The 17,785-nt window shown below is 36.7% G+C and overlaps 1 long non-coding RNA gene across 1 annotated transcript; it reads right to left on the bottom strand.

Moving 5' to 3' along the window:
* Positions 1-1,138: 1,138 nt before the first annotated feature.
* On the bottom strand, positions 1,139-14,300 carry LOC143663506 (uncharacterized). Its single transcript, XR_013165975.1, has 3 exons — positions 14,030-14,300; positions 4,255-4,339; positions 1,139-1,913 (listed from the first exon to the last, which is right to left on the bottom strand). It is a non-coding gene; the product is annotated as an uncharacterized LOC143663506 (long non-coding RNA).
* Between the last annotated feature and the right edge of the window lie 3,485 nt (positions 14,301-17,785).

Here is a 17,785-nt window from a genome sequence, read left to right as displayed (position 1 = left end):
ATATAAGAGTTGTTAGGAGAAAGTGAGATAATGTATGTAAAGGGCAGCATAGAATCAAGCAAAAAGATTTATTTTAGGACATCTGGAGTCCTGGATGGTTGGTGGAGTTGCCAAAGCTTTACCAATGCAGGCTGGAGAGCCCTCCTCCCCAGGTTCCCCTAGTCAGTTTCTCTGGGGATGCCTAGATGATTCAGAGGGTGCCACAGATTTAGCATTAAGAAAAGTTAGGCCATCTCTATAGAAACAAGGGAGAAGCAACTAAACAAATCTGAACTTTATTGAATGTTGTTGAATGACCACCAACTGTAGGAGTACAGAGGAAAGATCTTTTCCCATTTCCCCTCTGAGGGAAGATGTCATGGGCTACTTTTCTAATCATCTCCACTTTGTTCATGAGGATAGTGTGATAGCTTTCTTCACTTCTTATTCTCACTATCATGACTATAGTTATTATGTTTAGACTCCCGCTAGCCTAACGAAATTCAAAGGATATTAACAGTAGCATAACGCGAACACTCATGCTTTTCCATACCCTATTCTAAAGGCATTCACCCATTTAATTTTAATGCTTTAGGTGTTATTTAATTTTCACAGTGTTTCTATGAGAGAGGTGAATTGTTATTATTCCTAATACCGGGGTATAACAGGTTACACAGCTAATCAGTGGTAGAGCTGGGTACGTTTAAACAGTGCAACTCTTAGTAGCTCCTGCTTTTACTCACTGCCTTGTACTGATGAAAGGGCTCTAGGGGCAACTTTTTATTGTTCATATACCATTAAATCTATATTCTAACTTTCCTTTGAGAGAGGGTTAGCGTCTTCCATTATTACATACATGGAGAAACAAACAAACAGAAAAGATGTTAAAGTCAGTTGCCTGTCCCATTTAGGCCAGAATTTACCTCATCTTTCTAACTCTTTGCTCAATCCAATATATGATCACCAGAAACAAAGCAAACTAAGCCCTCTCAAGTTTAGCAAGGTGTCCATATCAAAGATAATCCGCTAAACTCTCCAACCCTCTTGTCATGTAATTCAGAATTGAGGAAAAAGAAAGTAATCCCCATTGTGGATGGAAAAGCCCCTCAAAACATATGTGAAGCAAGGGGAGAATGTTGGGAGAAAAAGAAAAATAGAGAGGAGATAAGAAAATGTGGATTAAAGGGACAGAGAGGAAAGAGTGGCAGAAACAAACTTGGAGCACTGGGGAACAGGTCTACAGACCCTTAGACAGCTTCAAGGAGCCAAAGTAAAGAAAGAAGTGTGTACTAAGGGATCAGGACATTAATCCAGCATAGTTTCTGTACTAAAGTTGCAGAAGGATTTTATCCCTATACTGTTTAAGGGGATATAGTTAGCATTCCTTTGAAAATGAAAACAACAAACAAAAAACGCAAAACAACAAAACCCAACATAGTTGGTCGGAAGACCTTATTCCTTAACAATGTTGAATAATGGGTGCAGCACTGAGCTTTTATTTAAATTATTTATAAATAATAAAATAACACTAATCAGAGTATGAATTTTTAAGGTTCACTCTTGAATGTTCTACAGTTGTCCGAATTATATCCTCGATGACATGATCTGCTGACAGTGGAGAATTTCATATTGTCTTGATATTAGTGCTCAGTTTCTTCTTTGATTTTCTTCAGTTTTGTAACAACAGAGTGTTGTTTTTTTAATTTTTTAGGATAGCTGGCAATTGGTGAACTATACCTAACTAAATTTAAGCAAATTTTTAAAGAAAAATTTGAGGAGAAATTACATTAATAAGTGGCTTTTCATTATTTCGTTGATTTTTAAATTAATTCAAGTTGTGTTCTTGTTTACAAATTCTTCCAGGCATAAATATATGATTAGATCCTACTAGAATAGATTCTTCTCAGGCTGTTGGAATAATACTAATCAGAAACCTAAAACAGGAAATAAAAGCAACACTTAATATGCACACAAGACGCATTAAAAATTAAATTCTAATGCAATCGACTACAATATATGTATATTGGCCTATGAAAATCTCATGCAAATATAGCTGAAGATTAGAGGAAGAGTTTCTAATTTTAACTTCATTTTAACAACAAGAGCACTTAAAATCTACAGTCATCTCTGTTATAGAAAATGATCTAGTTTCAAAGTGACTAATCTGTTAAATTCAACAAGTATTTGCTGTGGGGGGCAATGTAAACACAAGCGGCACTCAAATGTTGGATTGCTTTGCTATGAACCCTTTCTACTGTGTAATGAATTTTTCTAAGGAGAAAATTAGAAATTAGGGGAAGAGAAATGAAGCAATTTGAATATCACAGGGATGTGAAGTAAAACATCAGACCATTCTGATTTCATGCATTTTACTCACTGGCAGGATACTGAGGTGCTTTATGAAGTCTTGCAATTTTATAAGTCTAAAGAGCCCAGGTGTTGAAGCAACATACTATTAAAAATACAAAAAAGGATGTGAAAAGAAATTTTATCAAAAAGTGTTCCAACATCTGGTGTTCGTATTTCATATGTGGAAGAAAAACAAAAACAAAGCATAAATTAGATCATGATTCCAATATATATTTAGACTTGGAATATTACTATGAAGATATTCTGCTCTCCAAGTTCATTTGTGAATTCTTCATAAATGAAAAGTACTTTGCTTCAGGGTGTCTGTTTAGTATGAGATACCTTTTTGCTCATCAAGGCCGATGCTCACACTGTTCAGATTTTCACTATCCCAACCACATTAGACATTTTGAAAATCCATTGTCTGTATAACTTGTAGTTGACAAAATATGAATAAATTACACAGATCCAAGAAACAAAGCCTGAAATGGCATCTTTACTTTTGAAATGAAATTTTTAAAAAATCAGTGGTCCACAATGGTGGCTGAGTCACCTTCAGAGCTTCTGAAAATAGAGGGGCCCTGTACCCCTTCTCAGACCTCAGAACCAAAACCCTTGGGGTGGTAAGATCAGCTTCTCATTGCTAATCTCATTAGGTGTTTCAGATTTACAGCTATAGTTACAAAGTATGGGTCTAAAAAAATCATCAGTTGCACAGAACTTTGTAATTTATAAAATACATTACAATGTATAGTCTCAGTTAATCTAGTGAGATAGACATTAGGCTTATTTTATAGAAGAATGCAAGACTATGAGAGGTTTAGTGATCAGTACCTGAAGATCATATATCTTATTAGGGCTCTAACTTTAAAGCTAGACTTCTGATTCAAAATCAAAAGCCTTTTTTCTTGAAATCTCTTTTTTTCTGAGACATAATATACATAGAGAAAAATTGTCATGTCGTTAGTGTGCAACACAATGAATTTTCACAAACTGAACATGAGTGCTCAGTTCAGAGGACTTTAGAAATCTCCTAGAGCATCCTTTCAGTCTCTAGCTGTCCTCCTTCTGTAAAGAATCACTATCCTAACTCCTAACGGCATAGATTGGATTCACTTATTCTTGTATTTAGTAACTAAAATCACCTGGGATGAACTCTATTGTGTATGGCTTCTTTTCTGGAAGTTTATATCTGTGAGATTCATCTGCATTTTTTTATGTTGTATGGTGGCTTGATGCTGTATGTACTCCAGAAACAAAACAAAAGCAAATATGTTCTTAAACCTAATCAATACCTGTGGGTAAAAACCCATTGTAAAAAGGACCTTTGATGAGATTACTTCAGTTAATGTATGACCCACCTCATTCAGGATGGGTCCTACTACTCTTATTGGCGTCCTTAATAAATGGAATGAATACAGGGAGAGAGAGAGAAAAAAGCCATGGAAGCAAGAAACTGAAAGCAGCAAAACTCAGAAGAGAAGGGAGAGACTAGCAGACACCACCAGGTGCCTGCCATGTGGCACAGGGGCCAAGGAGTACTGGCAGCCAGTCTTTGGGCAAAAAGCATTGCCTTGATGACACCTTGATTTGGACATTTTCTCAGCCTCAAACTGTAAGCTAATAAATTACTATTGTTTAAGCCAACCATTTCACGGTATCTACTTTAGCAGCCTAAGGAACTAAAACACGTAGCAATGGTTAATTTACCTTTATCACTTATAATGTTCCATTGTATAAATATACCACAATTTATCCATTTTTGTGTTGGTAGAAATATAGGTAGTTTCAGTTTTTAGCTATTGCCAACAACAGCTACTATGAATTTCTGGTGCACACATACATATATTCCTAACTGGGTATATACCCAGATAAGTCCCAATCATTTCAAATTGTAATTTTAAAATTGTAAGTATTGGAAATCACCTCTTGTCTTTGCCTTGCATAACTTTCCTTTCTTTGTATATTGTGATTCTTACTGCTGCTCCCAAGTTCTTGAATGAAAACCTCCCTGAAAAACAGGAAAAATCAAATTAATTTACTCTAAGTTATACCACCTCTAACAATTCCTAATCTGTTTTGAAGGATAGAAACTTTACCTAAAAGGGCAATTTTATGATTGTGAAATTTCATGAACTGGTGAGCAAGGCATATGAAAATTACTGTCAGAGCTAAGCAAATGTTTTTCTCCTCTTTTGATATAGAGATTTTGCTTTATTCTCTGGAAAAAATGTTATAAGGAAAATGTAAAATGGTTACTTGGTTGTGATTAGTTGACCATTTATTAGCCATGTGCACTTAGGCATGCCTACTACTACTAGTGACCCCACTCCACCAAAATGCAGTGGTTGGAAGGTTGAACGACCCACTCAAAGAGCATGTGTTCACATGGGCATCAAATTAGATCCCCATTGCTCATCCTCAGGTGTTTCACTGTCCCTGAGTCATTTCCTGTAGACCCGTGGATTCTGTGGACCTTTCCTGTGGACTTTTCTCCCATGCACCATAGACCTTTAGTTTTAGATTCATCAAAGTCACTGTTGTACTCAATTAAATATTCCCTAGTGTTCTTATCCACCGAGCAATCAGGAAAGCTGAGTGTGCCTGGACTTCTATAACAAATACCACAGACAGGTCAGCTTAAACAACAGGAATTTATTGGCCACAGTTTGGGGTTAGAAGTCAAAAATCAAGGTTTCAGCAGGCCATGTTTTCTCTGAAGTCTGTAGTTTTCTGATGGTGGTGCGTTGGCAATCAATCCTGCCTTCATTGCATGGTGATCTGTTTTTTTCTGTCTCCTGTAGCTTCTACTTCAGTGTCCAAATATCTTTTGGTTAGAAGGACTCCAGTCATTCTGGATTTATGCCCACCTTGTTTCAATTTGTCCTCAGTTTAATAGGATCTTAGAAGATCCTATTTGCAAGTGAGTTCATACTCACAGGACCAGGAGTTAGGACTTGAGGATCCCATTTACAAATGAGTTCCCACCCACAGGACTAGGTTGGAGGTCAGGACTTGAACATGCCTGTGTGGGGGACATGATTAATCTATTGTGGGAGCTAAAGTTGTTTGATGGGAAATACATTGGCTTCCCAAAGCCATCAGTTTTCTCAAGTATAAGATTGGTGTAATAACATTTCCATTATGTTAAATGAAATAATAGATATTACAAGCCTAATACAAGTATGTGGTGCTAAATGAATGGTATCATTAGATAGCTGTTGAAGGTCAAGGACACTGTCTTACTCATCCTTGTACTAGTATCTGGTATATGGCCTGTTTGTAAATTTTTAAGAGAACTTGTGACTAAGTCCTGCTCATTGATGAATGAAACATTTTCACAAAAGAAGAAGCTGCTAATTTTACCCAGTCCCTTTTCCCTTGTAGATTCATACTAAACTACTAACAAAAATATAAAAAAAATCAGCCTTTAAACTCTCCAAATCTGTTACCCAGAGAGAGAACATTCCCGAGTAACAATATCACATATAGGGGATTCAAGTCAGCTTAAGCTTATATTCGCATGAGAGTCAGAACGTATTTTTAAAATGCAGAAAGAATGATGTCGTGGATGTAGTCATAAGGAGGCTAAACTATTTAAATTCAACTTTGTCTGAATCCTCAGGTCTACACCTGGTCAAGCATGTTACTAAAACAATCTGAATCATTTTAATTGCTTCTCACCTCCTATTCTAGGCTTCAATGTTAGCAATTAATTTGCTTCTGAATGATGTGAAGTGTCACATATGGCAAATGGAAACAGGCCTCAATTTAGGAAATGACCATTAATAGACATTCGTTGTGCTTCTACTGAATGAATACTAATACAACTACAATTCCACCCTCAATTCCACCATCAATTCCAAAACCGATACTCAGACTAATACTGAGGGCAACAAATAGGCTGGCCCTGGGACTCCACATGAATAAAACATGATGGTCTTGATGCTACTGAGCATACTATAGTGCAGGAAATATATAATAATGTAGTTACTGTTCAGTGCTGCTGGCCTATGTGACCCCATGTGGTTTTCAACTCAAGCCTCCCTGCCAATCTGCCCCTCACACATTTTTTTTCTCCAATCTCATAAATGGTTTTATCCTACTTTAGGACCTGTATATCTACATCTGCTGAATCCTCTGCCTGGAGTAAGCTTACGTCTGATCATCACAAGTTAAAACCCTCCTGAAACTTAGGCTCACACTCAAATGCCACTTCCTTAAAGAAGCCCTGTCTGGCTTACATCAATGGACAGAATAGTACTTACTTTTCAGGGTTGTCAAATTTTGAGGTAAATAAGTGTTGAGTCCCTAGCACAATTCCTACAGGTAGCTATTATTATCAGCAATAGGTTAATAAGAATAAAACCCTCAGGTAATCCATTGGATTGGAAGGAAAAGAACCAAACTATATGAAGCTGGTCTGAAGCCAAAGCCCTGAAGATAAGAAAATTTCACAAGAGAAGAAGTTTCATGTTGGGAGGCAACACCTGGGGCTATTATATGAGCCACAGAAGGGCCAGTTCTGAGCTGGAACGGGAACCCTTTAGAGGGTGCTAGCCGCTTGTAATGGTGTGGTCAGTCCATGGGCAGCAGCATACAGAATATGAAAGTAGCAAAGAGGAATGTATATCATGAACTTCAGGCATGACTGCACCTGAGGGTGAAAGAAAACTGCATCCTTTATGGATCTCGACCCTTTCAGAAGGGCTTGCGGATTGTTCTAAATTCCCTTTATCTCCTCATTGGGCTCACAAAGCTTTTAGCAGCAGAGTTTTTATGGAAATATGGACCTGAAGTTTTCACTCATCTTTATTGGAACTAATTCCTATGGATCTAGACTCATAGGTATTCAATCAAGTATACTGTCTTTGTTGTTTATTTGTTATTTTGTTAGCAGTTGAAACTTATCCAACACACTTTGCATACGATTTCCCAGAGGATATTGACAAACAGTTATTCTGGACGGTACCCGCTTTCCACCTCTTTGCTTAAAATTAGTCTCTATTGTTTAGCTTGTTTTCTATTTTTCCTTACTCAGAGTGGGTTTAGAGTAGTGGATTTAAGAGCAACGATTATGGAGCCAGAGTAATTGGATTTGAATCCCAGCTCCATAACTTACTGTGAGACCTGGACCAACCACTTAACCTCTCTTTTCTTTTAGTTTTCTTCTCTGTAAAGTGGTGATAATAATTTTACCTAACAGTAAATAACCCAGTGAGATGTTTTGGCAAAGAAAGAAACTAGGGCACACAATTTAGAACAGTACCAGACACATAGCAAATGCTATATAAACATTTACTGTCTTGATTAAACAGTAATAAAACTCTAGGTAGGGACCTTTAAAAAAAGGTGTCTTTTTTTTAATTGTCCACAGTTTATATTTGAAGTTGGTGAAAAGATTTTCTTCAGAAATTACAAGTTAGAAAATAGACTGTTAAATATATATCAATGCTAACTGTCTTGAACTTGACAACTGTACTTAAGGTGATTATGTAAGTGAATAGCTTTGTTCTTAAGAAATTTACATGGAATTATTAAGTATTCAAAGGGCATTGTGTATACAAACTACTCTCAGAGTTTTAGAAAAAAGACGGTTAGATTGATAGATGATAGATAAATTGAAGGCTAGGTTGATGGCTGGATGGGTAGACAATAGAACCATATGGAAAATATGACAAATGTTAAAAGGTGGGGGATCTGCGTATCTGGCTGGAAGGCATGTTGGAGTTGGGGTTTTGATTATTTTTGCTACTTTCCTATAAGTTTGAATTTACTTCAGAATTAAAAGTTTAAAAACTGTAATTGTAAAGAATATAGGTTCAATAAATATTCAGTGCACATCAACTGGTTTCAACCATCAGCAGCTTTTTCTTTATGGGTTGGAACATATCAGGAATGGTTAGAATCTCTTTTAAGCTTTTCTGTTATATAACTTCATCTATAATAACTATGTTAGTTAAGGAAATCATTATTCAAAGGCCTGAATCATCTACATGCAAATGAGTTTAACATAATTTCCTTAAGCATGATAATCACTAAAGAGATTTTCATAAGTCTATGTGTCTGAAACATTTTAGCTAGGTAAACGGAGTAGGGGGCAGTTCACCTTCAAAATATCTTTATGGCATCCTTTAAAGTAAAATTTTCTGTCCTTAGCCAATTATCATCTGCCCCCAAAACAGCATTCCTTTGTATTCTGTCTCTAGTGTCTGTATTTTCACATGGGAAAACCAACATTTTTTCTCTTTAAAAATTATTTTACTTTGGCTTTGTCCTGAAACTGACAACCATGTCAATAGTTTGATGTTTGGGACATCTAACTATGCTTTCTGCATATTTTCCTTATTCTGTGATTTTATCCTTTTTTTTTCAGCAATTTTCAAACTTTTTCGATTATGCATCTCAAGTAATAACATTTGATCACTCACATCTTCTGCAACTAAATGCATTCATTGCACATATGTCTTATTTTACTAACATACTTTACTAATATATAGTATATCCTGCTATTATAACAATGCAGAAAAATTAGAGTTAAAAAGGATACTATGAATAGCTAAATATATCTTCTGTGCCTAGTTGATCACTTGGTATATGGGTTGCATTTACCTCACTTTGAATATCACTGTTTTTTCAGAAGGTCATTAGAGACATTTGGAGGTAATAAATGTTATGTCACTGGTCAAACACAAAACAATGAAATTTTTTTTCCGGTGTAAAACCTTTGGATGCATAGATATGACATTCATCATTAGAATCTAAGCTTTAGTTAGATCGTCTCCTATTCCCCTCTGAGGACTGGTTTTATCTCTCTGGCAATTGCAGAAAACTAGGGCTTGCTCTCTTTGTAAGAATGGATTAGAAATAAGTGTTAAAGAGGGATATGGAGTGCATTTTAGCAACTAACTGAGAAGCCTTCCTTGATGTAATTAGATAAATGGATGTACTTCTGGAAAATAGCCTTGGACAGTAAATGGGGTGCTGGGTGAACAATTTTGTGTTAGGAACAAATATCTGAAGATCTTTTCCATTGTTTGTTTTCTGGCATCTTTGGAATTTAACTTCTTGACAATGAATTATAAGATTACATTGCAATGGTAGTTTGGAACTGTATGTACCACAGAAAACATATTCTTAAACTCAATCCATTCCTGTGGGTGTGATCCCATTTAAGTAGGACTTTTTGATAAATTACTTCAGTTAAGGTGTGGCCCACCTCATCAGGTTAGATCTTAATCTTATTAGTGGAGTCCTTTATAAGTGGAATGAAATTCAGACAGATAAGAGAGAAAACCACAGAGAGATGCTAGAAGCTGAAATTTAATGGAATAGAGAGGTTTGGAGAGGCTGCCATGTGCATTGCGTGTAACAGAGGCACCAAGGACCAAGAATCACTGGCAGCCAGCTCCAGAACGCCAGTCTTCTACATGACACCTTGGACTTCTCCTAGCCTCAGAACCGTAGGCCAATAAATTCCCATTGCTTAATCCAACCCATTGCATGGTCTTTGCTTTAGCAATGAGGAAACGAAACCAACTGAATGTCAGCATATCAATAGCCTTATTACAGTGATCAGGTTCTCAACATCGAATCTCGAATCATCTGTTTTAGCAGAACTTCCGAACTGTTTACAAATCTGCCTGAAATGTAAGCATTATTAATAATACAAAATTGTGTGTTCTAAAAAACCTGCTATTTATATAACAATTAGAAAGTATCCACTGGCCCATGCATATGAGAAGAGGATTCTAGGTTATTATGGAAATGAGGGTGATCACTAAAAACTGCATTTGTGGGGAACAGTACTGATGATCTGCCTTTTAAGAGGTGATATCTGTCCTTTGAATCTCAGAGCAAATGTCTTCATCTTCCTGGAGATCAGGACAAAGAGGTATGCTTTCTGCTGTTTGTCTGGATGCCCATTTGTAGTGCAAGCATATTTAAAACGTAATATTCTTAGTACTTTGCACAAACTAGCAATCTTTTTTATTGGAAGGAAATGTTTCCTCCCTCTTAATTATTCTGTCTGAATATCCAGTCCTGACATTTAAAGCAAAGCATGTTCAAATTTCCTTTGAAATTTAAAGTTTGTGCTAAATTAGGGCTCTTCGGTGGGAAGTGAGTTTTGCATTTGTTAAGGAGATTCGATTATAAAATTTGATTGACTTAAGGCTCTTGAAGTGGGTGAATAGAGCCAGTGGCAAGAATTTGAGAAATAGACTTTGGTGGGAAGGTGACTCATTGCTGTTTCCTGTAGTTAGTTCCTTGGCTGAAGGACAGAGCTGTGGATCAGGGATCAAGAAATGAAGCAATGGTTGTTTGTTGCAAGATTTAGTAACGGTGAGACAAACTGCTCATAACGTGCTAAATATGGTATCTATATTTTTTCATGAAATTTCCTTCATAGAGGGAATGGTTCTCAGTTCTTCTGAACTCATTCTGCAGTGGCGGCTCAATAAATTAAAGGTATATTGAAAGGAATTAGGGAAGACTTCTAGAATACAAAGTAGATTGCTCCAATTCTTTCTTCCTTTTGTCTGTGCTTCCCTTCCTCCTCTCTTCCTTCTATATTTATCAAACTCCAGTTGTGAGCCAGGAATTCTATAAGGTGCTGGGTACAATAGTGGACAAGACAAAATTGGATTTGCTCTCTTGGAGTTTACAATAATGGGAGAAATGAATGAAATGAATGAACAAAAGTAAACAGATTAAATACTTACTAGTGTGGCAGGCACCAGGAAGGGCCAAATCACAAGGCTAAATTGGGAAATGACATTAATGATGGGAAGGCTATGTTACTTCAGTCAGATGCACATTGGAGCGATGGGCTGGATGAGCAGCCATTGGAGGCCTAGTGGAAGAGAACGCTAGCAAAAGGGACTGGCAGGGTCAGTGGTGGTGACATCACTGGATTTCAGAAACTGAAAGAAAAGCGGTATGGCTAGAGGTAGTCAGAAAAGGGGACAATGACCAGAGATGACACTGACATCTCTTTTTTTCTGGCTATCCCTAGACAGAAAATCTGAAGACAATGGTTGAAGGCTTATACTAGATCACCTGCTTTAGTTTCCCTGCTGAGTTGGTTTCTGACTAGGCTGTCACTCATTCAGTCAACAGGTATTTACCTAGGGCTTACCATGGCCAGGTGCTTTTTGTGGCATCAGGGAAACAGGAGCCGAGAAGATAGACAAGGTCTGGGATGAGGAATGGGTGGAGAGGGCAGATGATAAAGAAAGAAAGCATGAAGAATGGCAAGTGCCATGGAGAGAATTAAAAGAGAGTAATGTGATAAAAGATTGGAGGAGGGTTCAGGTAAGGTCTCCCTGAAGCCAAGATCTGAATGAAGTGAGAAGAACCTGGCAGACTTCAAGGCCTATACTGGCCCCTGAATTAGTTGAAGAATAAATCTCAAATTATTCAGATTGTAGCTATTATAACCTTCTCACAAGCTATTCAAGCTTTAAGAGAATGTGCAAGGCGGTAATATAGAGAACCTCAAGAATTTCAGATTGTTAATAATGACAATAATGTAATTTATTGAGTATATTGAGCGTATATTATATGCCAGGCTGTGTACTTTTAAATGGATTACTTTATTTATACAACAACCCTGTGAGTTGGATAGATCTTTTGTCTCCATTTACAAAGGAGGAACTGCAGTCTTAGAGAGGCTAAATTATATCCCGAGAGCATGTAGCTAGTGATTACAAGGCACAGGTTTCAAACCCTGTTTCTAAGGCCTCAAACCCCAGCTAATTAGCAGCTGGACAATAGATAGCTTTCCTATTAACTCTTTCCCTTGTGTTATGTATCATGTTCCGTTAATAAATGTTCAGTGCTGTGTTGTGTTATGTTTCATTATCTAGAAAGACAGAATGAAGAATTCCTCCCCACCCCCATATATTTTGTCTGAGGCTTCAAAATAGAGCATTGCCTCTAGGTTGAAGATAGAGTTGTACTTTGGTTTTGCTTAGTGTGGCAGTTCTGCTTGCTCTTAAATTCCAGTTGTACCTGTGAAGAAGAAAGTATTACAAAGATAATAATATTTGGGAAGAGAGGTAAAGAAGTCAAGATCAATGTTTCATAATATCTCAGGTCTACTGAATCACGTAAATTCCTGTTGATTCTTTGTTGAGCCTCAAATCAAGTCAAGCAATCGTCTTTGCACCTCTTTCTTTTTTTCATTCTTTTACTTTTTCCTGTATTTGCTTATATACCTGTTCAAAATAGGGCAAATTAAAGCCCCACATGGTGATCTTTTAGGGGGGGAGTTCTTGAAAAACTAAATTATATTTGTCTTCTTTCTGAGTTTTTGAAGGTAAGTGGACTCCTGACTGGCAATCTTGGGGAGCTTCTGTGCCACCAGCCATGCCCCTGACTGCCTGGGGCCCAGAGATGTGGACATTCCCCTGTAGCAAGCAATTTCTTGTCTGTGCAGTGCTGCTTCTAAGGTTAACAGGCGCTGTCACATTTAGAACTGAGGTGAACTCCGAGTGCAGCCTTTCTTCATGTGCCATTCCCCATTGCCTTCTTTTAAAATGGATTATTATATTGCACAGCAGCATGTCCTCAAGAACTGGCCAGCATGCTATCAGCAAATGAGCGCGCAGGTTGCTTTACTTGTGCTTAGGAAAAAAATGCCTACTATTACTGTGGGTCTTATTGCTATTGTCATCTGAAAATATATCTTTCTAAATCTCCCACAGGTGGGCTGCCTCCCTTCCATGCTATAAATAGTAAATAGAATCAGGGGCTCTCACTTTGGCAGAAGCCTACATAGCAAGCTTAGTCTATCCCATATTTGCATTCCTTCTATACTCTCAGCAAATGGTGATGGGATCCACACTTGAATATCTGTAATAAAGGAAAGATTTAATGCCTGTGCTGCTTATTCCAAAGAAAGGAATATTCATTTAGTCACTCACTTGGTTATCTATCTCATCTCCATTCACTTCATTCATCTATCAGTCAGTCAAACAGATATTACTGAGTGCTGCTGAACGCCAGGGATTTGGTTAGCCACGAAAACAAAGATGAAAACATCATGAAAAGACCTGCATCCTACCTCCATAAAATTATAGTCCAAAAAAGATATGGAATGTAGAATGTCAATGACATGGTAGAAGGAGAATTGATGTTGTGAAAATCTGTATAAAGTTAATTGGGATTATTTTTCTGCCAGAGTGGTGGTCAGAAAAAAAATTTATATATTTTTCACTTTTAGGTCAAATAGGACAGAAAATCAATGGTCCATCATACATGCCTTTGGGTATTTAGAGTTTTAAACAATCTTATATAAATATACCTTTATAAGTCTGCTCTAACTCAACCTACCTTTAAAATTTTTTTTTCAGTTCCATCTATTATCAAGCATTTTTTATATAGAGTTTATTTTGCCTCTCTTTGATGCCCACTCATTATTCTTAAAAAGTTACTCCTTAAAGAGTGAGCCACAGTGGCTTGGCAGGTAGAGCTCTTGCTTGCCATGTCAGAGACCTGAGTTCAATTCCTGGTACCTCCCCATGCAAAAAAAGTTACCCCTTAGAAAGCCTGCTCACACAAAAAAAGCTACCCCTTAGAAAACCTGCCCATGCAAAAAAAGTTACCCCTTAGAAACAGCATAGAGGATAAGGCCTAGGATGGTTATATTTTTATTTAATTTCAAGATGTCCAATCTAAGGCATACAGGGAAGGATACCTTGGTTCAAGAAGGCCGATGATGTTCAGTGTTCCTCTCTCAGCTGGCAGGGCATATGGCGAACATGGCGCTGTCTGCTTGTTTTCTCTCCAGGCTTCTAGTTTCATGAATCACCCTTGGGGGCATTTTCCTTCTTCATCTCCAAAGGTTTTTGGCTGCGTGGGCTGTCTTACTTCTCCGACTCTGAAGCTTCTTCCAAAATGGCTCCCTCTTAAAGGGCTCCAGTAAGCAACCCCAACCTTGAATGGATGGAGACACATCTCCATGGAAACCATCTAAACAGAAGTTAGAACCCACAGTTGGGCGAGTCACATCTCTACAGACACAATCAATAAAGCTCCCACTTTATTTTTTCCCATTCAGCAATACTGAATGAGGATTAAAGAACTTGGCTTTTCTTGGATAAGCAGTAGATTCAAACTGGCCCAATACCCTTTCCCAGTCATTTCCTTCATATTCAACTAACATCACAACAATGAAATACTGACGATTAGAAAGAAAGTTTGCTATTCTATATTGATCCAATTATGACAGCATTTATATTCTTTTGTATTATTTTGATATATGTTAAAACAGTCTCAAATAATGTCTTTGATGAAAAATAAATGGGAAATATATTTTAAGAAAATTATTAATTATTAGTCAAAAGAGAATAGCAAGGTTTTCTTAAAGTGACATAAAATAATTTCTTTTAAAATAAAGCCAGTAAATTAAGGACTCAGATTATTTTTATTTCATAACACACTATCATGATTAAAATATTAACTACATTCCTAAAAAAAATAATTTAACATCAGAAAATTCTTTCCATAGAAAGAAGAAGGTATGTTTGGGAAAGAAAGAAGTGGAAAACTACTAGTTAGTAAGGGTTTCATTTTTATTTTTGCCATTTTATGCATTTTCCTCTTAATTTTCTTTTACCCTTCTTAAATTAATTTAAGGAAAAGGAGGTTAAAACTGTGAAGTCATTGCTAAGTTGTATAATTGACAGCATCCTTGGAGGTATACTATATTTCAAAGTTCAAGGTTTTAGAGATAGAGACATGGGTTTGGATCCTAGCATGTCTAATTATTAGGGGTCCTTGGTGGTTGCCTAGAAAGGTGATTGTAAGATCTATCACAAGTTTAGAACAAAGTTTTACATTTGCCATATAGTAAGTACTTAATTAATATTAGTTTCCCTCTCCTCTTTTCCTTTAGAAATGTACAGAAAAGATGATTCCAAGAAAGATATAATAATATTTTGGCAAGAAAACGTTAGTCAATGTATAGAATGATGGCCAAGGGACATGGCCAACTATTAAACACCAAAAATGTCCAACTTCTATAGCTACTAACGAGGAAATTTAAATACTTAAATACAAGATTTTCAAACTAATTAAGGTTAAGAAAAGATATCAATATTGGCGATATGGGCTTTCTTACATTGATGTAAGAACATTACTGGGGAAAACTAAAGTGATTTTTGGTTTTCCAAACTAAATGGAAAGTCTGAAAATTCCTCACCTTTTGACTGAGTAATTTTACTAATTTGCTATGGAGATATTTTTATTTTCTCACAAAAGTGTAGAAACAAATATTTCCATTGGACTGTTTATAAATTATTTTTTGATGAAATATTTTGTGGTGATTAAGCACAATGATTTCATACTTAATTGCATGAGAAAATTCTCTCATGGCCATGCCATTTATAAAAAGCAAGATAGACTTTACTACACACAAAGCATAATCCAAATAATGTAAAAATATGACTATATGAATTATCAAAGGCAAAAAATAAGATTTAAGTGGCAATACTGGTTGTTTTTGAATGGTGGGATTATAGGTGAGTCTTTTTTTCTTTATGTATATTTCATGTGTTTTACAAATCTTTCACAACATGCATTATTTCCAATTTTCATGGTATTTTTTGCTTCAACATGGTACCTCTCTCTGGGTTTCTGAACAAACTTGGAATTCAAACATTGCTCAGGTATTTTTATGTGAAGAACAAGAGCTGAGCTTTCCAGTTTTCTCTGCTTCTTGGAGCTGTGTGATTTTTTTTTCACAAGTGGAGAATCATGGCATAAGATCATATTTTCATTTTGTGATAGAAAGGATGTTAAGAAAAAAATACCATCTATGATCTTAGCAATTTTATAAAAGAAGTGTGTTCTAGTTTATAAATTGTTGGAAGGCAATATACCAGAAATGGAATGGCTCTTAAAAAAGGGGAATTTATTAAGTTTCAAATTTACAGCTCTAAGGCCATGAAAATGACCAAATTAAGGCAAGGCTATAAGAGTGTTCAAATTAAGGCATCTGGGAAAGATACCTTGGTTCAAGAAGGTCGGTGATATTTGGAGTTTCTTTCTCAACTGGAAAGGCACATGGCAACATCTGCTAGCTTCTTCTCCGGAAATCTCCAAAGACTTCCCTGGGAGCATTTCAATTCTGTTGGCTCTGTTGGTTCTGGTGGCTCTAAAGCTTTTTCCAAAATGATCCTCTTAAAGGGCTCCGGTAAGTCACCCCACATTGAGTGGGTAGAGACACATCTCCATGGAAACCATCTAATCAAAAGATATACCCACAATTGAGAGGGCCACATCTCCATGGAAACAAAAAGATTGCACCCAGCAATACTGACTGAGGATTAAAGGCCATGGCTTTTCTGGGGTACATAATAGCTTCAAACCAGCACAAAGAGCTTTACCTTTAAAATGTGGAAAACATATAATCTAGGAATGAAAGACAATCTTTTAAATCAAATAGACTTTGCCTCATGACAAACTCATTTTTTCTTTAACTTGTTAATAAATCTGTGAGACCTTCATCATGGACTAGTTCCATTTAAGGAAACACTTACCAGTACTGTACTAACTTCTTCATATTTACTTCACTTCATTCTAACAGTGCCCACAACCCTTGTTTGAAGAAGGAGGGCACTGGCACCATATGATTTCTTTGGTGTATTGGGTTTCTCTGACCAGATTTTGATGTATTGTCTGTGGGTTTTCATGTTTTTCTTTGTGTTCATGCTGTTCAGAATAAAAAGAAATCTAAATAACAGATTAAAATATAGACATTGCCTTCAGAATGACCTAAGCATTAAAATACTGAATTTATTAAATTGTTGAAAGCATTGCTCATTGTAAGCTTGAGCAGTGCTAGGTCCTAGCTGGAAAATAACCAGGAACACAAATCTACCAGAGAAGTTCTGTGATGGTGATGGATGAAAAGATGCCAACCAACAGTGAAAAATGATACCAGCTAAATTAACATAGAAGATGCAGTAACTCTTCTGTTCACAGGCTGCTTTTAGCAGAGAACACAGCGACTTTCCAGACAGACAAACTCCAATGGGCCTCATGTCACCACCATGATGCCAATTGATGCTACCTGATCAAAGGCCCTCTGAGAATCTCTTACCTCTGTTCTCAGAAGGTGTCTGTGTTCTCCCAGCCCATTCTGACTGTTGTAATAAAACTCTGCCTCTTTGTTTTCAACCTCAGACATTCCTAAGTGTCTCTTAAGAGGTGAGGTGACATGGAGATCAATTTGGACATCTTCTATCTCTGTTATGGACCAAGCTTGATTGCCTAAGAGCTATTCCTGTAAAGGAGTGGGTTGAGAAACAAGACAAAGGGACATCTGGAGACTGAGGAAGATTTTGGGAATTTGCAGTGAGATTAGTAGTCTGTATTTAAAATGCCCTAGTACTTTAGGTCAGAATAAGCAGTGATTAAAAGTAGGTTGGGCAGGAGAGCAAGAATAGCC

Source organism: Tamandua tetradactyla, chromosome 19 (assembly GCF_023851605.1).
Source record: "Tamandua tetradactyla isolate mTamTet1 chromosome 19, mTamTet1.pri, whole genome shotgun sequence".
NCBI classification, from domain to species: Eukaryota; Metazoa; Chordata; class Mammalia; order Pilosa; family Myrmecophagidae; genus Tamandua; species Tamandua tetradactyla.
The sequence above is the reverse complement of the archived record's forward strand: the minus strand, read 5'-3'. Positions and strand labels throughout refer to the sequence as shown.